The sequence below is a fragment of the Prionailurus bengalensis genome, chromosome B4 (assembly GCF_016509475.1).
Source record: "Prionailurus bengalensis isolate Pbe53 chromosome B4, Fcat_Pben_1.1_paternal_pri, whole genome shotgun sequence".
NCBI classification, from domain to species: domain Eukaryota; kingdom Metazoa; phylum Chordata; class Mammalia; order Carnivora; family Felidae; genus Prionailurus; species Prionailurus bengalensis.
The window spans coordinates 27,232,710-27,253,487 of NC_057358.1; the positions used below are offsets into that span (position 1 = coordinate 27,232,710).

The 20,778-nt window shown below is 38.5% G+C and overlaps 1 pseudogene; it reads left to right on the plus strand.

The window, feature by feature from the left end:
- Positions 1 to 18,768, plus strand: part of LOC122473556 — a 28,613-nt pseudogene extending 9,845 nt beyond the window's left edge.
- Positions 18,769 to 20,778: the final 2,010 nt, after the last annotated feature.

Genomic DNA, 20,778 nt, shown 5'->3' on the forward strand with positions numbered 1-20,778 from the left:
TAGATTATCTAATTGGTTGGCATATAATTGTTTATAATAGTTTTCTATGATCATATTTTTTCCTGAGGCATCCATTGTAATGTCTCCTCTTTCATTTGTGATTTTATTTGAGTCTTCTCTCTTTTTTTACTTACCTAGCTAAAGGATCATTGATTTCATTCTTTTCAAAAAATAAACTCTTATTTATTTATTTTTTTAATGAAATTTATTGACAAATTGGTTTCCATACAACACCCAGTGCTCATCCCAAAAGGTGCCCTCCTCAATACCCATCACCCACCCTCTCCTCCCTCCCACCCCCCATCAACCCTCAGTTTGTTCTCAGTTTTTAACAGTCTCTTATGCTTTGGCTCTCTCCCATTCTAACCTCTTTTTTTTTTTTTTCCTTCCCCTCCCCCGTGGGTTCCTGTTAAGTTTCTCAGGATCCACATAAGAGTGAAACCATATGGTATCTGTCTTTCTCTGTATGGCTTATTTCACTTAGCATCACACTCTCCAGTTCTATCCACGTTGCTACAAAAGGCCATATTTCATTTTTTCTCATTGCCACGTAATATTCCATTGTGTATATAAACCACAATTTCTTTATCCATTCATCAGTTGATGGACATTTAGGCTCTTTCCATAATTTGGCTATTGTTGAGAGTGCTGCTATGAACATTGGGGTACAAGTGGCCCTATGCATCAGTGCTCCTGTATCCCTTGGATAAATTCCTAGCAGTGCTATTGCTGGGTCATAGGGTAGGTCTATTTTTAATTTTCTGAGGAACCTCCACACTGCTTTCCAGAGCGGCTGCACCAGTTTGCATTCCCACCAACAGTGCAAGAGGGTTCCCGTTTCTCCACATCCTCTCCAGCATCTATAGTCTCCTGATTTGTTCATTTTGGCCACTCTGACTGGCGTGAGGTGATACCTGAGTGTGGTTTTGATTTGTATTTCCCTGATAAGGAGCGACGCTGAACATCTTTTCATGTGCCTGTTGGCCATCCGGATGTCTTCTTTAGAGAAGTGTCTATTCATGTTTTCTGCCCATTTCTTCACTGGGTTATTTGTTTTTCGGGTGTGGAGTTTGGTGAGCTCTTTATAGATTTTGGATACTAGCCCTTTGTCCGATATGTCATTTGCGAATATCTTTTCCCATTCCGTTGGTTGCCTTTTAGTTTTGTTGGTTGTTTCCTTTGCTGTGCAGAAGCTTTTTATCTTCATAAGGTCCCAGTAATTCACTTTTGCTTTTAATTCCCTTGCCTTTGGGGATGTGTCGAGGAAGAGATTGCTACGGCTGAGGTCAGAGAGGTCTTTTCCTGCTTTCTCCTCTAAGGTTTTGATGGTTTCCTGTCTCACATTTAGGTCCTTTATCCATTTTGAGTTTATTTTTGTGAATGGTGTGAGAAAGTGGTCTAGTTTCAACCTTCTGCATGTTGCTGTCCAGTTCTCCCAGCACCATTTGTTAAAGAGGCTGTCTTTTTTCCATTGGATGTTCTTTCCTGCTTTGTCAAAGATGAGTTGGCCATACGTTTGTGGGTCTAGTTCTGGGGTTTCTATTCTATTCCATTGGTCTATGTGTCTGTTTTTGTGCCAATTAAACTCTTATTTTTGTTAATTTTTTCCTATTGTCTTTCCATTCTCTTTTGATTTACTTCTGCTTTCATGTTTATTATTCCTTCTTGTAATTTTGGGTTTAGTATGTTGTTCTTTTTCTAGTTCCTTGAGGTGTAGAATTAGATTGTTTATTTGAGATCTTTCTTTTTTAATGTGGGCATTTATTGCTATACAATTTCTTCTTAGTACTTTTTGGTGTACACCCTATACTTTCATATGTTATGCTTTCATTTTCTTTGGTCTTGAGATACAGTTTAAATTCCTTTTTTATTTCCTCTCTGACCTAATGGTTGTTCAGGAGTATATTATTTAGTTTCCATGTATTTTCAACTTTTCCTATTTTCTTATTTCTAGTTTTATTAAATTGTGGTGAGAAAATATACTTGGAATGATTTTGATGTTCTTAAATTTGTTAAAACTTGTTTTGTGACCTAACCTGTGATCTATCCTCGAGAATGTTCTGTGTGCACTTGAGAAGAATGTGTGTTCTGCTGCTTTTAAGTAGGAAGTTCTGTCCCTTGGGTCTATTTGGTCTATAATGTTATTCAAGTCAACTGTCTTATAATTGATTTTCTGTATGGAAGTTTGCTTCATTGTTCAAAGTAGGGGATTGGAGTTTCCTATTGTTAACTGTATGGCTGCTCATTTCTCTCTTAAGATCTGTCAATATTTGCTGTATGCATTTAGGAGCTCTGATGTTGGGTGTGTATATATTATATTTAGGAGCTCTGATGTTGGGTGTGTATATATTGTATTTAGGAGCTCTGATGTTGGGTGTGTATATATTTATAATTGTTATACCTTCTTGTTGAATGGACCCTTTTTGTCCCTAGAGACAGTTTTTGACCAAGTCTGATGTAAATATAGCAACTTCTGCTTTCTTTTGATTGCCATTTGCATAGGATATCTTAAACCTCTTCATTTTTAGCTTCTATGTGTCCTTAAATCTGAAGTTAGTCTCTGATAGATTGCATAGCACTGGATCTTTTTTGTTTGTTTTTTTTATCCATTCAGCTACTCTAAATGCCTTTTGGTTGAGGAGTTTTATCCATTTACATTTAAAGTGATTCTTGATAAGTGGAAACTTACTGTTGCCATTTGATTAATTGTTTTCTGTCTGTTTTAGAGATATTTTGTTCCTCTCTTCCTCTCTTGGTAGCTTCCTGTGTTGTTTGATGATGATGATGATGATGATGATGATGATGATGATGGGTGTGGTGACTTGCTTTGATTCTTTTCTCTTTATCTTTTGTGTATATATTATAGGTAATTTTTTTCTTAGTGGCTACCTCAAGGCTTGCATAAAATATCTTGTCATTATAATCATCTGTTTTAAGTTTTATACAAAAACTCTATACTCTCCTCTCACCACATTCTGTGTTCTACTCAGAGGTTGCTTATTTTTATATTGCATATTTGCTAACATATTATTATCTTTAAACTTTTATATTTGGGTCAAATGTAATTTATATACTATCATTTCAGAGTTACAATACTCTGTATTTGTTCACATAATTACCTTTACCAGTGAGATTTATGCTTTCATATGTTTTCACGTTGCTGTTTAGTGTGTTTTCACTTCAATTTGAAGAACTCTCTTAAGCATTTCTTGTAAGGCAGGTCTAATGGTGACAGACTTCCTCAGTTTTGTTGGCTTGGGAAGAACATCTCTTCTTTATTTCTTTATATTTTTTAAACAATGTTTCTTTTTTTTTAATATTTATTTTTGAGAGAGAGAGACAGAACATGAGCAGGGGAGGGGCAGAGAGAGAGTAAGACACAGAATCTGAAGCAGAAATGGGGCTTGAACCCACAGACCATGAGATCATGACCTGAGCCAAAGTCGGCCACTTAACTGACTGAGCCCCTCTCTTCTTTATTTTTATTTAAAAAAAAGTATTTTTTAACATTTATTTATTATTGAGAGACAGAGAGAGACAGAGCATGAGCATGGGAGGGGCAGAGAGAGGGGGAGACACAGAACCCAAAGCAGGCTTCAGGCTCTGAGCTGTCAGCACAGAGCCTGACATGAGGCTCGAACTCACAAACTGCAAAATCATGACCTGAGCCGAAGTCGAATGCTTAACCGACTCTGCCGCCTAGGTGCCCCTCTCTTTTTTATTTTTAAAAGATAGCTTTGCTGGGAGACTTGGGTGACTCAGTCACTTAAGCGTCCAACTTTTGCTTTCAGCTCAGGTCATGATCATACAGCCGTGGGATCGAGGCCTGTGTTGGGCTCTGCACTCAGAGTATGGAGCCTGCTTGGGACTCTCTCTTCCTCTTTGTCTGTCCCTCCCCCACTCATGCTCTCTCATTCTCTCTTTCAAAATAAATAAACTTAAAAAAATTTTTTTTAATAAAAGATAGCTTTGCCAAGTACTCTGAATATCTTCGTCCTCTCTCCCGGCCTACAAGATTTCTATTGATAGACCTGCTGATAGTCTCATGGAGACAGGGGTCCCTTGTATGTGATGAGCCATTTCTTTTCTTGCTGCTTTTAACATTTTCTCTTTGTCTTTGACTTTTGACAATTTAATTATGATGTGTTTCAATGTAGAGCTCTTTGTGTCCCACCTGTTTGGCAGCTTTTGGACTTATTGAATCTAGATGTCTGTTTTCTTCCCCAGATTGGGGCTTTTTTTTTCATTATTTCTATAATAAGCTGCTGCCCCTTTTCTCCCTTCTCATTGTGGGACTCCTATAATTTCTTTGTTGATTTTCTTACTAATAAATCCTATAGTCTTTCTTCCCCCTTTTAAGTTTTTTTTTTCTTCTCCTCTGACTGGATAATTTCAAATATGTCCTTGAGTTCACTGATTCTCTCTTCTGTTTGCTTCACTCTGCTGTTGAAGAGCTGTACTACATTTTTGTTTCATTCATCTCTAGAATTTTTGCTTAGTTCTTTTTTAGGACTTCTCTCTCTTTGAAGAACTTATTTTGTTCATGTATTGTTTTCCTGATTTCATTCAGTTGTCTTTCCCTGCACCCTTGTATCCATGGACCCTTGTAGCTTACTGAGCTTCTTTAAATCAATTATTTTGAATTCTTTCTTAGGCAATCTATTTCTTTGGGATCAGTTATTGGAAATTAGATGTTCTTGGCTCCCTTATCAATATTAGTTGGCTGTATATGTAGAGGTTTCATTATGGTCCCTCTGTTTGGTTCCATTGGTCTAAGTGTCTGTTTTTATGCCAGTACCATGCTGTTTCAATTATTATAGTTTTGTAGTACAGTTTGAAATCAGGAAGTGTGATGTTTGCAGTTTTTTTTTTCTTATGATTCTTTGGGGTCTTTTGTGGTTCCGTATGAATTTTAGGATTTTTTTTTTCTGTGGAAATTACCATTGAGATTTTTATAGGGATTGTATTGAATCTACAGATGTTTTTGGCTGGCATGGACATTTTAACAGTATTAACTTTTCCAGCATGAACACAGGATGTCCTTGCATTTCTTTTGCTTTCTTCAGTTTCTTTCAGTAAAGTGTTCCTGTTTTCATTGTATAGATCTTTTACTTCTTTGGTTAAATTTATTACTAGGTATTTTATTGTTTTTGTTCTATTGTTCATGGAGTATCTTTATCCATTTTTTCACTTGAGTCTAAATGCCTCTTTAATTCTGAAGTGGGTCTCTTATAGTTAGGTCTTCATATTTTTAAATCCATCCAGCCACTTTGTGCCTTTTGATAAGCGAATTCAACCTATTTACTTTTAGAGTAATTATTGATGTGTAAGGACTTGGTAATGTCATTTTATTAACTGCTTTCTGGGTATTTCATATTTCCATTGTTTCTTTTTCTCTGTTTCTGCCCACATTTGTTAATTGGTTTTCCATGGTGGTATGTATGCTCTTTCCCCTTTCTATGTCTATTGTGGATCTACTCTAAGTTTTTGCTTTGTGGTTACCATGGAATTTACATAAAACATTGTATAGATAAGACAGTCCATTTTAGGTCGATAGGAACTTATCTTCAATTGCCTATAAAGGCTTCAACTTTTTACTCCTCCCTTTTGTATTAATAATGTCATGATTTACCTCTTTTCATGTTGTGTTTTGTTAACAATTTGTAGTAGCTATATTTAATTTTACTACAATTTTCCTTTAGTATTTGTAACTACAGTTCAGTGGTAATACACTATCTAATATAGAGTTACATTTTTCTCAGTCTTACTGTATGTTTTTCACCTTTACCAGTGTGTTGAATACTTTTCATATGTTTTCATGTCACTGAAAAATGTTGAAGGGAACTCTTTGAGTGGAAAGGAAAGACCATAAGTAGGAGTAAGCAAAGTAGAAAGCACAAAAGCAGTAAAAATAAGTGTATCCATAAAAATCAGTCAAAGGATCCACAAAATAAAAGGATGTAAATTGTGAAACCATATACCTAAAATGTGGGGGGAAAGGAGTAAAGAATGGGCTCAAACTTAAGCAACTATCAACTTAACATAGATTGTTAAATGTATAAGGTGTCATATATAAACCTAATGATAACCACAAATCAAAAACCAGTGATAGATATGCAAAAAATCAATAAAAAGTAATCCAAGTATATCACTGAAGAGAGCCAGCAAACACTGACAAGAGAGAGCAAGAGAATAAAGTAATAGAGAAGAAATACAAAAACAACTATAAAACAAGTAAAAAATTGCAATAAGTACACACCTACATGTATTTTGAATGTTAATGGACTCAGTGTTCCCATCGAGATATAAGGTGACTGGGAGTGCCTGGGTGGCTCAATCAGTTAAGTATCCGACGCTTGATTTCAGCTCAGGTTGTGATCTCAGGGTTGTGAGATCAAGCCCTGCATCAGGCAACACAATGAACATGGAGCCTGCTTAAGATTCTCTCTCCCTCTCCCCGTGCCCTCCCCAACTTGCACGCTCTCTCTCTCACTCTCTAAAAAAAAAAAAAAAAAAAAAAAAAAAAAAAAAAAAAGATATAAAGTGATTGGATGGATACAAAAGCAAGACCCATCTATATGCTGCCTACAAGAGACTCATTTCAGATCTAAAGACACATGCAGATTGAAAGTGAAGGGATAGAAAAGCACTTACCATGCAAATGGAAGTGAAAAGAAAGCCAGGGTAGCAATACTTGTATCAGACAAAATAGACATTCATTTAAACAAAGACTGTAACAAGAGACAAAGAAGGACAGTATATATTCATAAAGGGAGCAACCCAACAAAAAGATACAAAAACTGTAAATATTTATGCACCTGACATGGAAGCACCCAAATACATAAAGCAGCTAATAACAAACATAAAGGAAGTGATCAGTAGTAATATAATAGTAGCAGGGGACTGTAACACTTACTTACATCAATAGATAGATCATCCAAACAAGATCAACAAAGAAACTGTGGCTTTGAACAACACATTACACCAGATGGATTGAATAGACGTGTTCAGAACATTCCATCCTAAAACAGCAGAATACAAACTCTTTTCAAGGACACATGGAACATTCTCCAGAATAGATCACATATTAGGCCACCAAACAAGTCTCAACAAATTCAAAAAGTTCTTAGTCATACCGCACATCTTTTCTGACCACAACACTATGAAACTAGAAATCAACCACAAGAGAAAATCTGGAAAGAATACAAATATATGAAGGTGAAATAACATGCTATTAAACAACGAATGAGTCAGCCAAAAATCAAACGGAAAGTACAAAAATACATGCAGAAAATGTAAAAAGGAAACACAACAGTCCAAAATCTTTGGGATGCAACAAAAGCTGTTCTAAGTGGGAATTTTATAGTAATACAGGCCCACCTCAAGAAGCAAGAAAAATCTCGGATAAACAACCTAAACTTACACCCAAGGGAGCTGGAAAAAGAAAAACAAACAAAACCCAGAACCAGTAGAAGGAAGAAAATGATAAAGATTAGCGTAGAAATAGATGAAATAAAAACTAAAGAAACAATAGATCAATGGAACCAGGAGGAGCTGGTTCTTTAAAAAGATCAACAACATAGATAAACTCATAAAAAAGAAGCAGTGGCGTTATGGAGAAGAGTTCCTGTAGTGCCTATAATGTAATGTCCCCTTCACCAGAACCTGGTGCTTCAGGGGCGTCTCCTGTGTGTGTCCTGTGTGCCCAGTGTTGTGACTGAGCTGCATTTGCCTTCAGTTCAGTTAGCTGCAATGTCTCTCTTTGCCTATTGTGGGCAGTGTTTGGTCCCTCTGTCATTAGTGGACCAGTCTGGGGCCACTTCAGGCTTTTGTTGAGTTAGACCAGGTGTTTGCCACTGATTCAGTAGCACTGAACTGCACAGTGCTTTCCCTGTGCTGTCCCTCGAGAAGCTTTTGTTGGTGGGCAGGTCCTGCAGTCAGACCTGATGTCTGCCCCCAAACCCATTGCTGGGGCCAAAGTTGGACTGATGTGTATGGTTATCTTCTCCTCTCCCCAGGGTAGGAGTCACTTTGGAGTCGTGCTGGCCCCTATTTAAGGCTGCTTGCACACTGCCAGTCTTGTGGCATTGCTTTGGATGGGCTCCGGCCAAAGGCATATTGGAGGGGGTAGGTCTGCAAGAGAATGCAGGGGTGGGATGTGCTGTGCCAGCAAGGTGAGCACTGGTGCATTGTGAGACTGGACCTGTAGCCACCTGGAAAACTCCTGCTGAGACAGTCAGAGTTGGAGGGGGAAGATATGCAGAAACAAGTGGGGGTGGGCTGCACTGTTGGCAAGCTAGGTGGAAAGTGTTCCATGTATCTAGGCCAGGGTTGGGTAGGGGAGGAAAATGGCACCCACCAACTCTTTTGTTCTCAAAGAGGTCTCCCAAAGATCCTTGCCCCTCCAGCACACACTCTGAGATTAGTAAATAAATCTCCTTCCCATATACCCCAGGTGCTTTTCAAACTGCTGGTTCTACTGCTGTATCTTAGTGAAGTTGTTTGTTATGCTGTCTCTTCAAGGGCAGGGACTCTGACTTCCCAGTTTTCCTGGAGCTAAGCCTGCTGATTTTTAAAGTTCCAGGTGTTGAGCCCCACTGCTAATTAGGACCCTCTGGTTTTCAAAGGCAAATGTTATGGGGATTCATCTTCCCCGAGCCGGTCCCCTGTGCCTGAGGTGCCTGGTGTGGGGTTGCTCCTCTCCCCTTTCTGAGCCTGCAGCATCCCTCCCTCCTGCGGACACTCTCATAGGACCATTTAGCTGGTCACCACATCTCCACCCTTCCTGCCCTGTAAGATGTGGCCTCTTCCCTACATTTAGCTGTGGAGAATCTGTTCTATGAATCTTTAGGTTGTTTTCTGGGTTATTTACACTGATGTGGGTGTTATATAGTTGTATTTGTGGGAGGAGGTGAGCTTAGAATCCTCCTAGTCTGCTATCTTCCCCGGAAGTCCCCTCAGCTGTTATTTCTTTAAATAGGCTCTCTGCCCACCTCCTTCCTCTTCTCCTTCTGGAATCCATATTATTATTATATTTGTCTTTCTGATGTAATCCCATAGCATTTGTAGGCTTTCTTTACTCTTTTAAAATCTTAGTTCCTTTTTTCCCCTTCTATTTGTGTTATTTCAAAATTCCTATTCTCCAAGTCATTTCTTCTTTCTTCTTTCTGGTCTGCCCTGCTACAGGCACTCTATATTATGTTCTTCATTCCATTCATGGAATTCTTCAGCTCCAGAATTGTTATTTGGTTCTTTTAAATAATTTTACTATCTTTGTTAAAGAAATCACTTTGTTAATATACTTTATTCCTTATTTCATAGAATTGTTTTTCTGAGTTTCCTTGTAGCTTGCTGAGATTCTTCATAACAACCTTCAAAAATAATTCAGATGATTTACTATTTTCTAATTTATTTTTTATTCTAATTCAAGCGTAGTTAACACACAGTGTTATAGTAGTTTCAGGTGTAGAATATAGTGATTCACCACTTCCATACATCATCCTTTGCTCATCACAAGTGTACTCCTTAATCCCCATCGCTTATTTTACTCGTCCCCCCCATCTACTTCCCCTTAATATTTTCTAATAGCCACATTAAAAAGATAAGAGAAAAAAGGAAATTAGTTTTAATTATATATCCATATATAATAAAGATAATTTCAGTTTTTTATTTCATTTTTACATAGCTATGCATCACATACTGTTGTAGGTACTGGGGATATAATGGTGACAAAAGCAACACGACTCCTGCTGTCATAGAACTTAACATGTTTTGGGCGGGGTGGGGGGGGAGAAGATAGACATTATTTGAAGGTTTACAACAGAAAAAAGTCCAAATACCTAAGTGGGAGTGTTTGTTTGTTTGAGAATTCTCCTTTTCTTTTTGTAATGCCATGTTACCTTGATTTTTCATATTCTTTGCAGGTATGTGCTTATGCTTCTGAATTTGAAGTCATAGACACCTTTAACTCCTTTCTTTCAGCAGATGGAGTGTTATGTTCTATGGTGTTGTTATTAAATGAGGATTTTTTTTTCTTTCTTCTTCTCGGTCTTCATGAAAGTGTCTCTGCTTCATTTTTCTTGTTCCCTCTTGTGGATGAATTTTTAAGCTCTTATATCTACTCTGGTTCTTTTAATTCTACCTTGCTAAATATTGGAAACCTGCCTTCTTTTCCATCAGGTGGCAGTATAGTTCAAGTTTGCGGTCTGTCCCTAGTCCACCAATCTTGGCCTGTTTTCTTAGCCAGTTCCCTATTTACTGGATCTTGTTCTCCCAGGCACACTCCTGATCATTCATAAAGAGCTTGTAGCGGAGTGGGGGGACGTGTGGGTTTAGCACTTTGTGCATTGGGGCACCCCTGGACTAGGAGGGAGATCTTCAGGGGTGGTACTCCCAGAGGCTTATGGGTGGATTTCTGCTAAGTATAGTCTAACCCTTTGAAATTCATATCTGCCTCTTTCTCAGTATGCTCCCTCCCCCTGCTGTAGAGCTCCCACCTTAGTACTGTGGGTGTTGATGGGGAGAAATGGGTGTCTTCAGCTGGGTCTCATTCAACTGGATAGTTTGGCTGTCCCACTTCCCTATCCCCCTGTGGGAGATTGTTCTATTTTTAAAGTGTTACTTTTAAACTCCAGGATAACCACTGAGAAAATAACTAAAAGGTATACGGAAAAGTAAGTAAGAATTCAATAAAAATTGTATCCTAGAACAAAAAAACCAAAAGAATGCAGTAATGGAAGAATTGAACAAAAGGTATGACATATAAACACACAGAGACACACAGACACAGACAGAAAGACAGACAGACAGACAGACACACACACACACACACACACACACAAATGCCAAAATGACAGAAGTAAGTACTTTGTCAGTAATTGCTTTAAATGAACATTAAAAGGCAGAGATAGCAGAATCGATTAAGAAACAAGATCTAACTGTATTTATTTATCTATGTACCACCATCCTAAGTATTCTGCATTACAAACTGTAATGCTTTGATTCATGAAGTCTTCTTGTTTCTGCCCGGCTTCCCCTTCCTAGAACTTTCACTGGTAAGTCTCAAGGCAGTAAGCTGGGAAAAATTTAAGGATCATTTCATTTCTTTCCTGTCTCTCAGGGCTCACTTCTTTTTGCCTTTAGATTCAAAGTCATGAAAACTGGTTTTCTGTTGTTGTTTGTCTGATATTTTAGTTATTTTAAGTGGCACTACAAGTCCAATCCCTGCTATTCCATCTTGGCTGGAGGCAGATGCCATTATTAATTAAGATTTATTCATTTATAAAAGTCACATAATAGGTTAGGGTTATAATTTTTTCACCCATTAAATTTGGATTTTATTAGTAAACTTTAGTTTTTACCAGTTACCGTATAAGCTGGCCTAATATTAATAACCTTACAATTGTTCAAGACAAAAGTATTTCTTTGGCTCTAAAAAAAAATCACTTTAATGATGAGAAATATGTTAATTGAAAAGGCATTCCAGTTGGTTTTTTTTAGTATAGTATAAAATAACAGTGCTTTGACTGATCTTAATGAATAAAGTAATCGTCTTTTTTTATTTAAGAGGAAAAAAATTAATTTTGAATGTCTTGATGAGTATTCATTGCCAGTAGGCTATTTTTCATGTCTCAAGAAAACACCTATTGTGTGTACTAGGCCACACATGTTATAAGTTCATCACATGAACTTATATTGACTTATAACATTTTAACTTATAACATATTAAAACTTATGTTAACCACAGCAGTTACAGTGGGAAGGAAAGAAAACTTCATCAGGCATCTACTTACTGACCTGGAAACAGAACAGCTGGAAATGTGATTCTAAGTTTACTTTAAAAAATAAGACACTTTGATCTAAAAGCATTAATTTAAGTAGCAGGAGACTCCCAAATTTGGACATTTCATATATATTTTTGGTTTAATCAAAATGATTTTGTGCATCTATGCTTATGCTTGATCTCTTCCTCTAAAAGTTGCTTTTGATTAGAGTAGTCTACTCATTTAAATGTCAGGAGGCTTTAGCCTTCAGTGATGGAAAAGTAGAAATTTGATGGCTCACTAACATTTATATGAAAAAAGAATACAAGAACAATACTGGATATTGTTTTAATTTTGCCCATATAAGTTGCCGTTAGGATGAATACACTCTAGATGTGACACCAGTGTTAGATTTCATACACTCTAGATGTGACACCAGAAAAAATAATGCTTCACACATCATGAAGTAATAATATTAGGTTCTGTATCAATAGGCCATAATACATTTTTGACATAATATTTATTAATGTCTATTTCTTGGAATACATATTAACCAATATAGAGTTTATGGGTGTGATTAAGAAAAAAAAATTACAGAATTAGTCTTGGATGGGAAAACATTAGAAATGAATTTAATAGAATATTTGCTAATAAGAGTTGTAATGTAGTATATCCCTACAGAATGGTATTTTGTGCTTTTTGACAGCTTAACTTTGTGGCAGAGAGTAAGGCTGGATATTGGTCAATAGGTCAGAATCCATGGCAGTATATGGATAAATGGAAGCTATTATTCCAATTTTCATTGGGTGATTTTAGAATGGTGCATGGATGGATGGGTGAATGAATTCTGAGCCAAATCAGACATATAACCGAAGAATGGCAGATTGCTTCATTTAAGAGTATCCTAGTACATCTCTTCCCCCAGCCTCGATACTCTTCTGTTTTAGCTTTATTCCTCCTAGCCAGGAGGAAAGAGAATTATACTTAAAAGAACACATATTCTTATTCTGGGCAGAGAAGGCCAGTCAGTTACAGAATGCATAAATGCATATGGAGGGTTAATTGTGTAGTGTCACATTACAAAAGTTATTAAACATGCCCAAAACAAAAGCAAACTTTTGATAATAATAAAAAAAATTTTCTGTATAAAAACTAAGAACTTCTGTTTTCCTCTGCTGTTAAAGCAGGCTGTGCTGCTTTGGTGAACTAGAAATTTTATTCTTTTTTTTTTTTAATTTTTCTTAACGTTTATTTATTTTTGAGACAGAGAGAGACAGAGCATGAATGGGGGAGGGTCAGAGAGAGGGAGACACAGAATTTGAAACAGGCTCCAGGCTCTGAGCGGTCAGGACAGAGCCCGACGTGGGGCTCGAACTCACAGACCGCGAGATCATGACCTGAGCCGAAGTCAGACGCTTAACCAACTGAGCCACCCAGGCGCCCCAGAAATTTTATTCTTAAAAGGGCTGGTATTCTCTGAAAATTTATGGCAAAATTAAGGCTGTCATTTAGGCTCCCAAGTAACAGCTTCACAGAGATTTCTGCAAGTTCTTTGAAATGATAATCATTCTCGTATGTGCCCAAATGACTTAAGAGCAATATAGACCTGTGTCAGAATGTGCATTCTAAGGGAATAAGTCACTGGTGACTCTGTGGAGGAAACGTAGGTGAGACCTTGTTTGGGAGTTAGGGGGAGATGGCTTCTATCTCTTTCAGGTGCTGTTGCCTTAATGTACTCTGAGATTGTAGGATCCTGTTATATCGTAAAAACACACATTAGAAAATATCACAAAATGATAAACTAATATATAACATCTCTGTCCTTTATCTCAAAGTATCTTCTAATTCCTCTTCAAGCTATTTCTGTTTTTCAGTCAAGTGATTTTGCTTCAAGTCCAGACTAAAAATGGAAAGTTGGCCTGAGTTATTTACCTGCATATATATATATATATATATATATATATATATATATATATATATATATATACAGAATTTGATTCCTTTATTTTTCTCATCCTCCACCTCCAATCCATTGGCATGCCCTGTGGGCTGCTCTATGGAGGAGACTTCAGATGTGTGTGCTTCCCATTGTCCCTACTGCTTATGCCCTAGCTCAAGCTGCGCTCATCTTCTTTTATTTCTTAAGTTTATTCATTTTTGAGAGAGAAAGCATGACCAGGGAGGGGCAGAGAGAGGGGGACAGAGGATCTGAAGCAGGCTCTGAGCTGACAGCAACGAGCCCGATGCAGGACTCAAACTCACAAACTATGACATCATGACCTGAGGTGAAGTCAGACACTCAACTGACTGAGCCACCCAGGTACCCGACTGCCATCATCTTATTCCTCTCCTCACTTCCAATATTGATTTCCCCCTTTCTGCTTACCACCTTTCTGCTTAATAGTTTGTTAGTATATTAGTCTGCTAGGACTGCTATAACAAAATATCACAGCCTGGAAAGCTTCAACAACAGAAATTTAATTTAATTTAATACTAATTTTGTAAAGGTCATATCTCCAAATACTGTCACCTTGAGGGGTAGGGCTTCAATATGAATTTGGGGTGGTGGGAGGACACAACCTAGTCCATAGCAGTTGGATGGATCTTTAAAAAGTTAAAAATCAGATCAGGTTTCTTCCCTGTGTAAAACTCTCCAATGGTGGGGCATGTGAGTGGCTCAGTTGGTTGAGCATCCAACTCTTGATTTCAGCTTGGGTCATGATGACAGGTCATGGGATTGAGCCCTGTGTTGGGCTCTATGCTGAGTGTGGAGCCTGCTTAAGATTCTCTCTCTCCCTCTGCTCCTCTGCCCACCACTCATGCGTGCTCTCTCTCTCTCAAAATAAAATAATAATAATAATAATAATAATAATAATAAACCCCTCCCAAATGGCTTCTCATCACTCTGAAGATAAAACCCAAACTCCTTACCTTGACTTTCAAAACTCTATGTAATCAGGTCCCTGTCTACCCATATTACCCAGGGCCACATCACACAACCTCAGGAGTCATGGTTCCCACACAACAGAATCATTTGTGCAGAAACCCTCATCTGTGCTACGTTCAGTACATCTTGATATATCATCAGGCATCCTCGCTGTTTGGTCATCTGCAGAGGCGGATGGACTCTGCTCACCCAAAGTTAGGTTCAGATGTCCAGCCACATGATGCACCCACACATCCTCAGAAGGTAGAACAAGATTTGTTACTTACCTTATATGAGATCTTTGAGGAGAGCAGGGCAGGTTCCCGCCCCCCCCCCCCCCCCCAACCCCAAGCAGGTCTGCAGTGGCTTTCAAGACCAAGGAAATGAGATTGGCCTGGGTTTTTTTTTTATGGTGGATTGGGGGTAGGGCTGCAGTGGCTAAGAAAGGGGCATGACTTGTTTGAGTCTCCTTCCAGAATTAAAGGAGGAAGTGCTGAACTTTTCTCATCAGCTTGTCCAGATATGGAACACAAAGTGAAGAAGAGGGCATGAGGCTTAACAGCAATCAAATATCAAATATCAAATATCAAAAATCCATCAGAACTATACTCCTCCAGCTTTTTGTTCCTCGAGAGGTCTTGACTCTTTTTGGCCTTTTGCTCTTGCATATAATTTCAAGGATCATCTCAAATCCCATAATAAACCCTGTGACGATTTTTATCAGAATTGCACTGAATCTGTATATAAGTTGGGAGAATCACTGACATCTTTAGGATATTGAGCCCTTGCATCAAAGAACAGTGTGTATCTATTTAAGTGTTCTTTAATATTTCAATAAAAATAAATGATTTTCTCTGTTCAAGGTTTTTATGACATTTAGTCATATATATGTTACATTTTTTGCTGCTTTTATAAAATTGTTTTATATGAGGGCACCTAGGTGGCTCAGTTGGTTAAGTGTCTGCCTTTGGCTCTGGTCATGATCTCGCTGTTTGTGGGTTCGAGCCCCATGTTGGGTTCTGTGGTGACAGCTCAGAGCCTAAAGCCTGCTTCAGATTCTGTCTCTCTCTCTGTCCTTCCCCTGCTCATACTGTCTCTCTCTGCCTCTCAAAAAAATGAATAAATTAAAAAAAATTTTAAAAACATTGTTTTATATGAAATTGTGTTCCCAACTGAATCATACCTTATCAAGTAAGATAATGCTCCTTATCAGGTGAAGGAAGTTCCATTGTATTCCTAGTTTGCCAAGAATTTTTATCAAGGATAGGTATGAACTTAATCAAAACTGTTTTTTAAGTTTGTTTATTTTGAGGGAGGAGTAGGGGTGGGAAGAGAGATAGGGAGAGAAAGAATCCCAAGCAGGCTCTATGCTGACAGCACAGATGCAAGGGAGCACCGATGTAAGGCTCAGCCTCAAGAACCATGAGATCATGACCTGAGCCAAGATCAAGAGTTGGATGTTTAACCGACTGAGCCACGCAGGTGCCCCTCAAAACAGTTTTTTGGCTGTTAGTATGCCTTGTACTTTTTTGTCAAAAGCCAGACATGATGTACTGAATGAAAGGAACTCTGGTAAATAGTCCTTTAGTAGTGTAGTGATAAAGTATAGAAGGAGGGAAAGTGTTGGAGAGTGTTATGATTAAGTCTCTTTTAGTAAACCTGTGGCCCTGGTCTGTGAACTTCAAAAGTGCTTCTCAGATTTCCCTTCCCACTTTAGATGAGACAAGATGGCTTGGGAAGGCTAGAGTTGTGTATTTCCCATCTTTACATGGAATGCTATAGGAGGGTTCAATTTGTATATTTCTCTTGTCTCACATAGAAGGTTAGGGCCAGGTGGAGTTGGCTATTTCCCTTCCCTTAGGTCGGTTATGTTCAGATAAAATCTCCAACAGGTTAGCCTTTGTTAAAATAGTTTCTTTTGAGGGCAGGGCTTATTATGAAAAACAGAATGCTCTGGTGTATTTCAAAATGATTACTTTTCCCTTATCCCTGTCAGAAACAGGAGGGTTTTTTCCTTTGATATTCCCTACAAGAACCTGTAGAGGCTCCTGGAGGTTAAAAAATCACCAAGATGTGGGGGGCTTCTTCGATGACTGGATTCCTATGAAGTTTTAAATTCTGTTTTATCCACATTGAGGCTCCAGCAATTTATCAATTATAGTTTAGATTTTTAATGCAGAATGGATCATAGACCTAAATGTAAAACATAAAAGTATAAAACTTCTAGAAGAAAGCATATAAGAAAATCTTTGTGACCTTGAGTAAGGAAAAGAGTTCTTAGGCATGACAACAAAAACATTATCCATAGGAAAATGGGATAAGTCAGACTTTATCAAAATTGAAAACTATTCTATTAAGAGGAAGAAAAGACAAGACATGGACTGGGAGAAAATATTTGTAAATCACGTATCTGACAGATAAATAGTATCCAGAATATGTATACTCTCAAAACTCAGCAATAAGAAAACAATTCAAAAAACAAGTTGGCAAAAGATTTGAATGGACATTTCATCAAAGAAAGTATATAGTTAGCAAATAAGATGTTCAGCATCCTTAGTCATTAGGAAAATGCAGTTAAAAACACACTGGATATCACTACTCATTAATTAGAATGGTTTATTTTTTAGGCTGACATGTGGGCAGTTCTTTGGTGGCTGGGTAAGTAGGGAAAGGACACCTGTGGTGGTTGGCAGCTGACTTCCAGTGGGCACAGCTCACCACAGTTATGCAGAGGTTGTCAGAGTGGAACTGCATTGAGATTGTGAATAAATTGATTGCTCAGAAAGAGCTGGAAGTAGTTTACACACTCGATGGGAAGGAATATATTATTCCAGCTCAAATTAGCAAAGAAATGAGAGATGAGCTATGTGTCTGAGGCTGTTGAGTAAACGTTGATCTGCAACAGGTAATCAATGTGGATCTGATTCTTGCTGAAAATAGAATTGGTGACATTGTTAAATCAGAAAAGCACGTTCAGCTAGTATTGGGATAACTGATAGATGAGAACTATTTGTATCTGTTATAGAAGGTAAATGACAAATTGCAAGAAAGTGATCAAGTCACCATATCCCAACTGTGTAAAACCTATGATCTTTTGGAAACTTTCTGACACAGGCACTAACTCAAAGACTAGATAGACTTATTAATGGCCACATGGCTCTCTTAATAACAGAGGAGCAATATTTACTGAAGCTTTTATAGCTTGACAAAGCACGCATCGTGGACTGTTCAGCGCTATTACCCAGCCTACAGCAGTGAATTCTCTGATTTTAAAATCTGGATGTCAAGAGCAGCTACTTTACTCTGTGTTTGAGGAACTTGTTAACAATGGATGTTTATGGGGCTCTCTGATTGGTGGAAGACAGGACGAGGCAGTGTTCATTCCTGACATTCACTCCAGAACACATCAGGCAGAATGGCTATCTAGAATTTGATGCTTTGTCCAGACTTGGAATCCCAGATGCTGTGACCTACATAAAGAAAAGATAGAAGACCTACACAAGTCTTGTCTTCGGAAGCAGCTGTGTGGTCAATGATTTGCAGATCACGTGGAAGCATCGGTAGAGGAAGCCATCAGCTCTGGAACATGGTTGATATTGTACCCCTGTTTCTCAGTTCTTTATCAGTTGAGGATGCTGTGATATTGCTTCAACAGGGCGATGAGAGCATTCTGCAAGCAGGTTTCAGTGACAGGTTTCAGCTGTAGTCTTTAGTGACACCATTGTAGTCAGTGGAAAATTTCTGAATAACTGCATAGAACTATTCGGTGCACTGATGCACCAGGAAGCTGAAAAGGAACTGAAAAATAATCTGTTCACTTAATCACTGAAGAAGATCTGAAACAAGTCTCCATTTTAGAATGCATTAATACAAGTACAAAGGATAAAAAAAGAAGAAGGAAAGGGAAAAGCAACAGAGGGGAATTGAAGTGTGAGAGGAGGTAGCAGCAATGCCAGAAAGTACACAATTTTAAAAATCAAGAAGAAAGCAAGAAAAGATGATAGTGATGATGAGTAATCTCACACTGGGAAGAAGAAACCAGAGATCACTTTTATGTTCCAACATGAGATTGAAGATTAAAAATAATTTTTTTTAATCTTTATTTATTTTTGAGAGAGAAAGGGACAGAGGGCAAGCAGGGGAGGGACAGAGAGAGAGGGAGACACAGAATCCAAAGCAGGCTCCAGGCTCTGAGCTGTCAGCACAGAGCCTGATGTGGGGCTTGAGACCACAGACCATGAGATCATGACCTGAGCTGAAGTCGGAAGCTTAACTGACGGAGCCACCCAGGCACCCCTCTTCCTGTTCTCTTTTTTTTGGGAGTGAATTCCTTCATCTTGTCATTTTGGAGGAAGAAGAAAATTAATAAAATTAAAAATTAAAATTAAAAAAATTAAAAACAAAATAAAATCAAATAAAGGAAGCTAGATCCAAGGTGTGTTTCGGTTTGCTTATTGAAAGAAGCTTGATAAAATAGAGAAAAAAGGGAAAGGAAAAAAAAAGTAAGAAAGAATTTTATAAATTAAAAAATTTATATAAGGAAACAGGATAAAGCAAAATAAAATATAAAATTAAAAATAAAGTAAAAAAATAAAAATAAAATTTTCTCTATCCAAGAAAGAGAATGAAAAAATAAAACAATTTAAGCAAAAACAGAAGCAAAGAAAACAGATAAATAAACCAGAAAACAGAATGAAACCCGAATGAAGTTACATCCAGTTTCCGCTAGAACTGAAACTATGAAGCACTCTATACTCCCTATATTAAGCAGGTGGAAGTATTTGTGTTGGTCTTCTTGGGGATGTACTTGGAGGGTGCAGTTGGGCAGGGTGTAATGGCTCCGTTATCCACTAGGTGGCGCTGCTTAGCTTACTGGGGTGGATCCGTGTGCATGCGCACATGTACCTGTACGGGAGAGGTGAGAATAGCTTCATCCAGCTCCCTAGTCTTTGGTGCAAGAATTTCGCACTTACCCGCCCTTGGTCAAGCACCCCTCCTTTGTCTCAGGCCTCTGTCCACGACCCACCTCTCCCCTGTGTGTGGCCCAATTTGTCTGCCTGACGAGCAGCACCTCCCTCCAGAGTTTTATCTCATATAGGGTTGTGTTTCAAAAACCCCACACTTCAGAGACCCCTGTGGCTTGGACCTGTGCCAGCTCTCTGGGGGAGGGTCTCGCTGAGCAATGGCCAGGTGCTGGCTTGCCCCAGAAAACGTTTGTGCAATTGTGCAGCGGCAGAGGTTCAGACATTATGGCAAATCACAACACACAGAAGGTGCCAGGTTTTGCTGCACTTTGACAACTTTGTCCCAATACCTGCAAACAGCTGCTCTCTGGGGTCTGCTGGGACCTTTGCCTGTGGAGAGGCCATATGGCCTCTATGAAATGCACTCCAAGCAGGGGAACCACTTCTCTCCATGTGGCACATGGACCCCTCTTACCCGCTGCCTGCTTCTAGGGATTCGTCCTACTTCCTCACCAGAACACCACCAGGCAATGAGCTCTGGAACTTTAGACTCTGCACTCCACCGTTTATAGAATCTTGATGGTATTGAAACCCTCTCCTTTCTCCCCATCAATGGTTTTGGGGAGCAGATTTCTTGTCCAATCGCCTGCTAGTGTTTTCACTCTTTCTCTTTCTCTCCAGCTACTTTCAGGGGAGTGCTTTTCTTGCACAATCCCGGTGCACCACACTCTCCCCCGTCCTTTTTCTCTCTCTGCCCTCTCTCCGCAAAAACGACTCGCTACCCTCCATGACTTTTCTCTCTCCCGATTCACCTCTCTGCACTGCATACCTGCCGAGTTCTGTGGCTCATATTATGCAGATTGTTGCGTTAATCCTCAGATCAATTTCCTCGGTGTTCAAAATGGCCTGATGCTGATCTAGCTGTGTTTTAGGGATGAGACAAGCTCAGGGTCTCCATACTGCCTCTGCCAACTTTACTCTCTCCTCAAAAATCGTGTATTTTGAAATTAGTAGAGGATGTTTTAATCCTAAAATTGAGAAATTTGCAAAACAAATTTATTACTAAGCTCTTGTTCTTATTTCTGGTATAAAAGTGAACTTTTATGTGGTTGAGGGATTTCAGGGA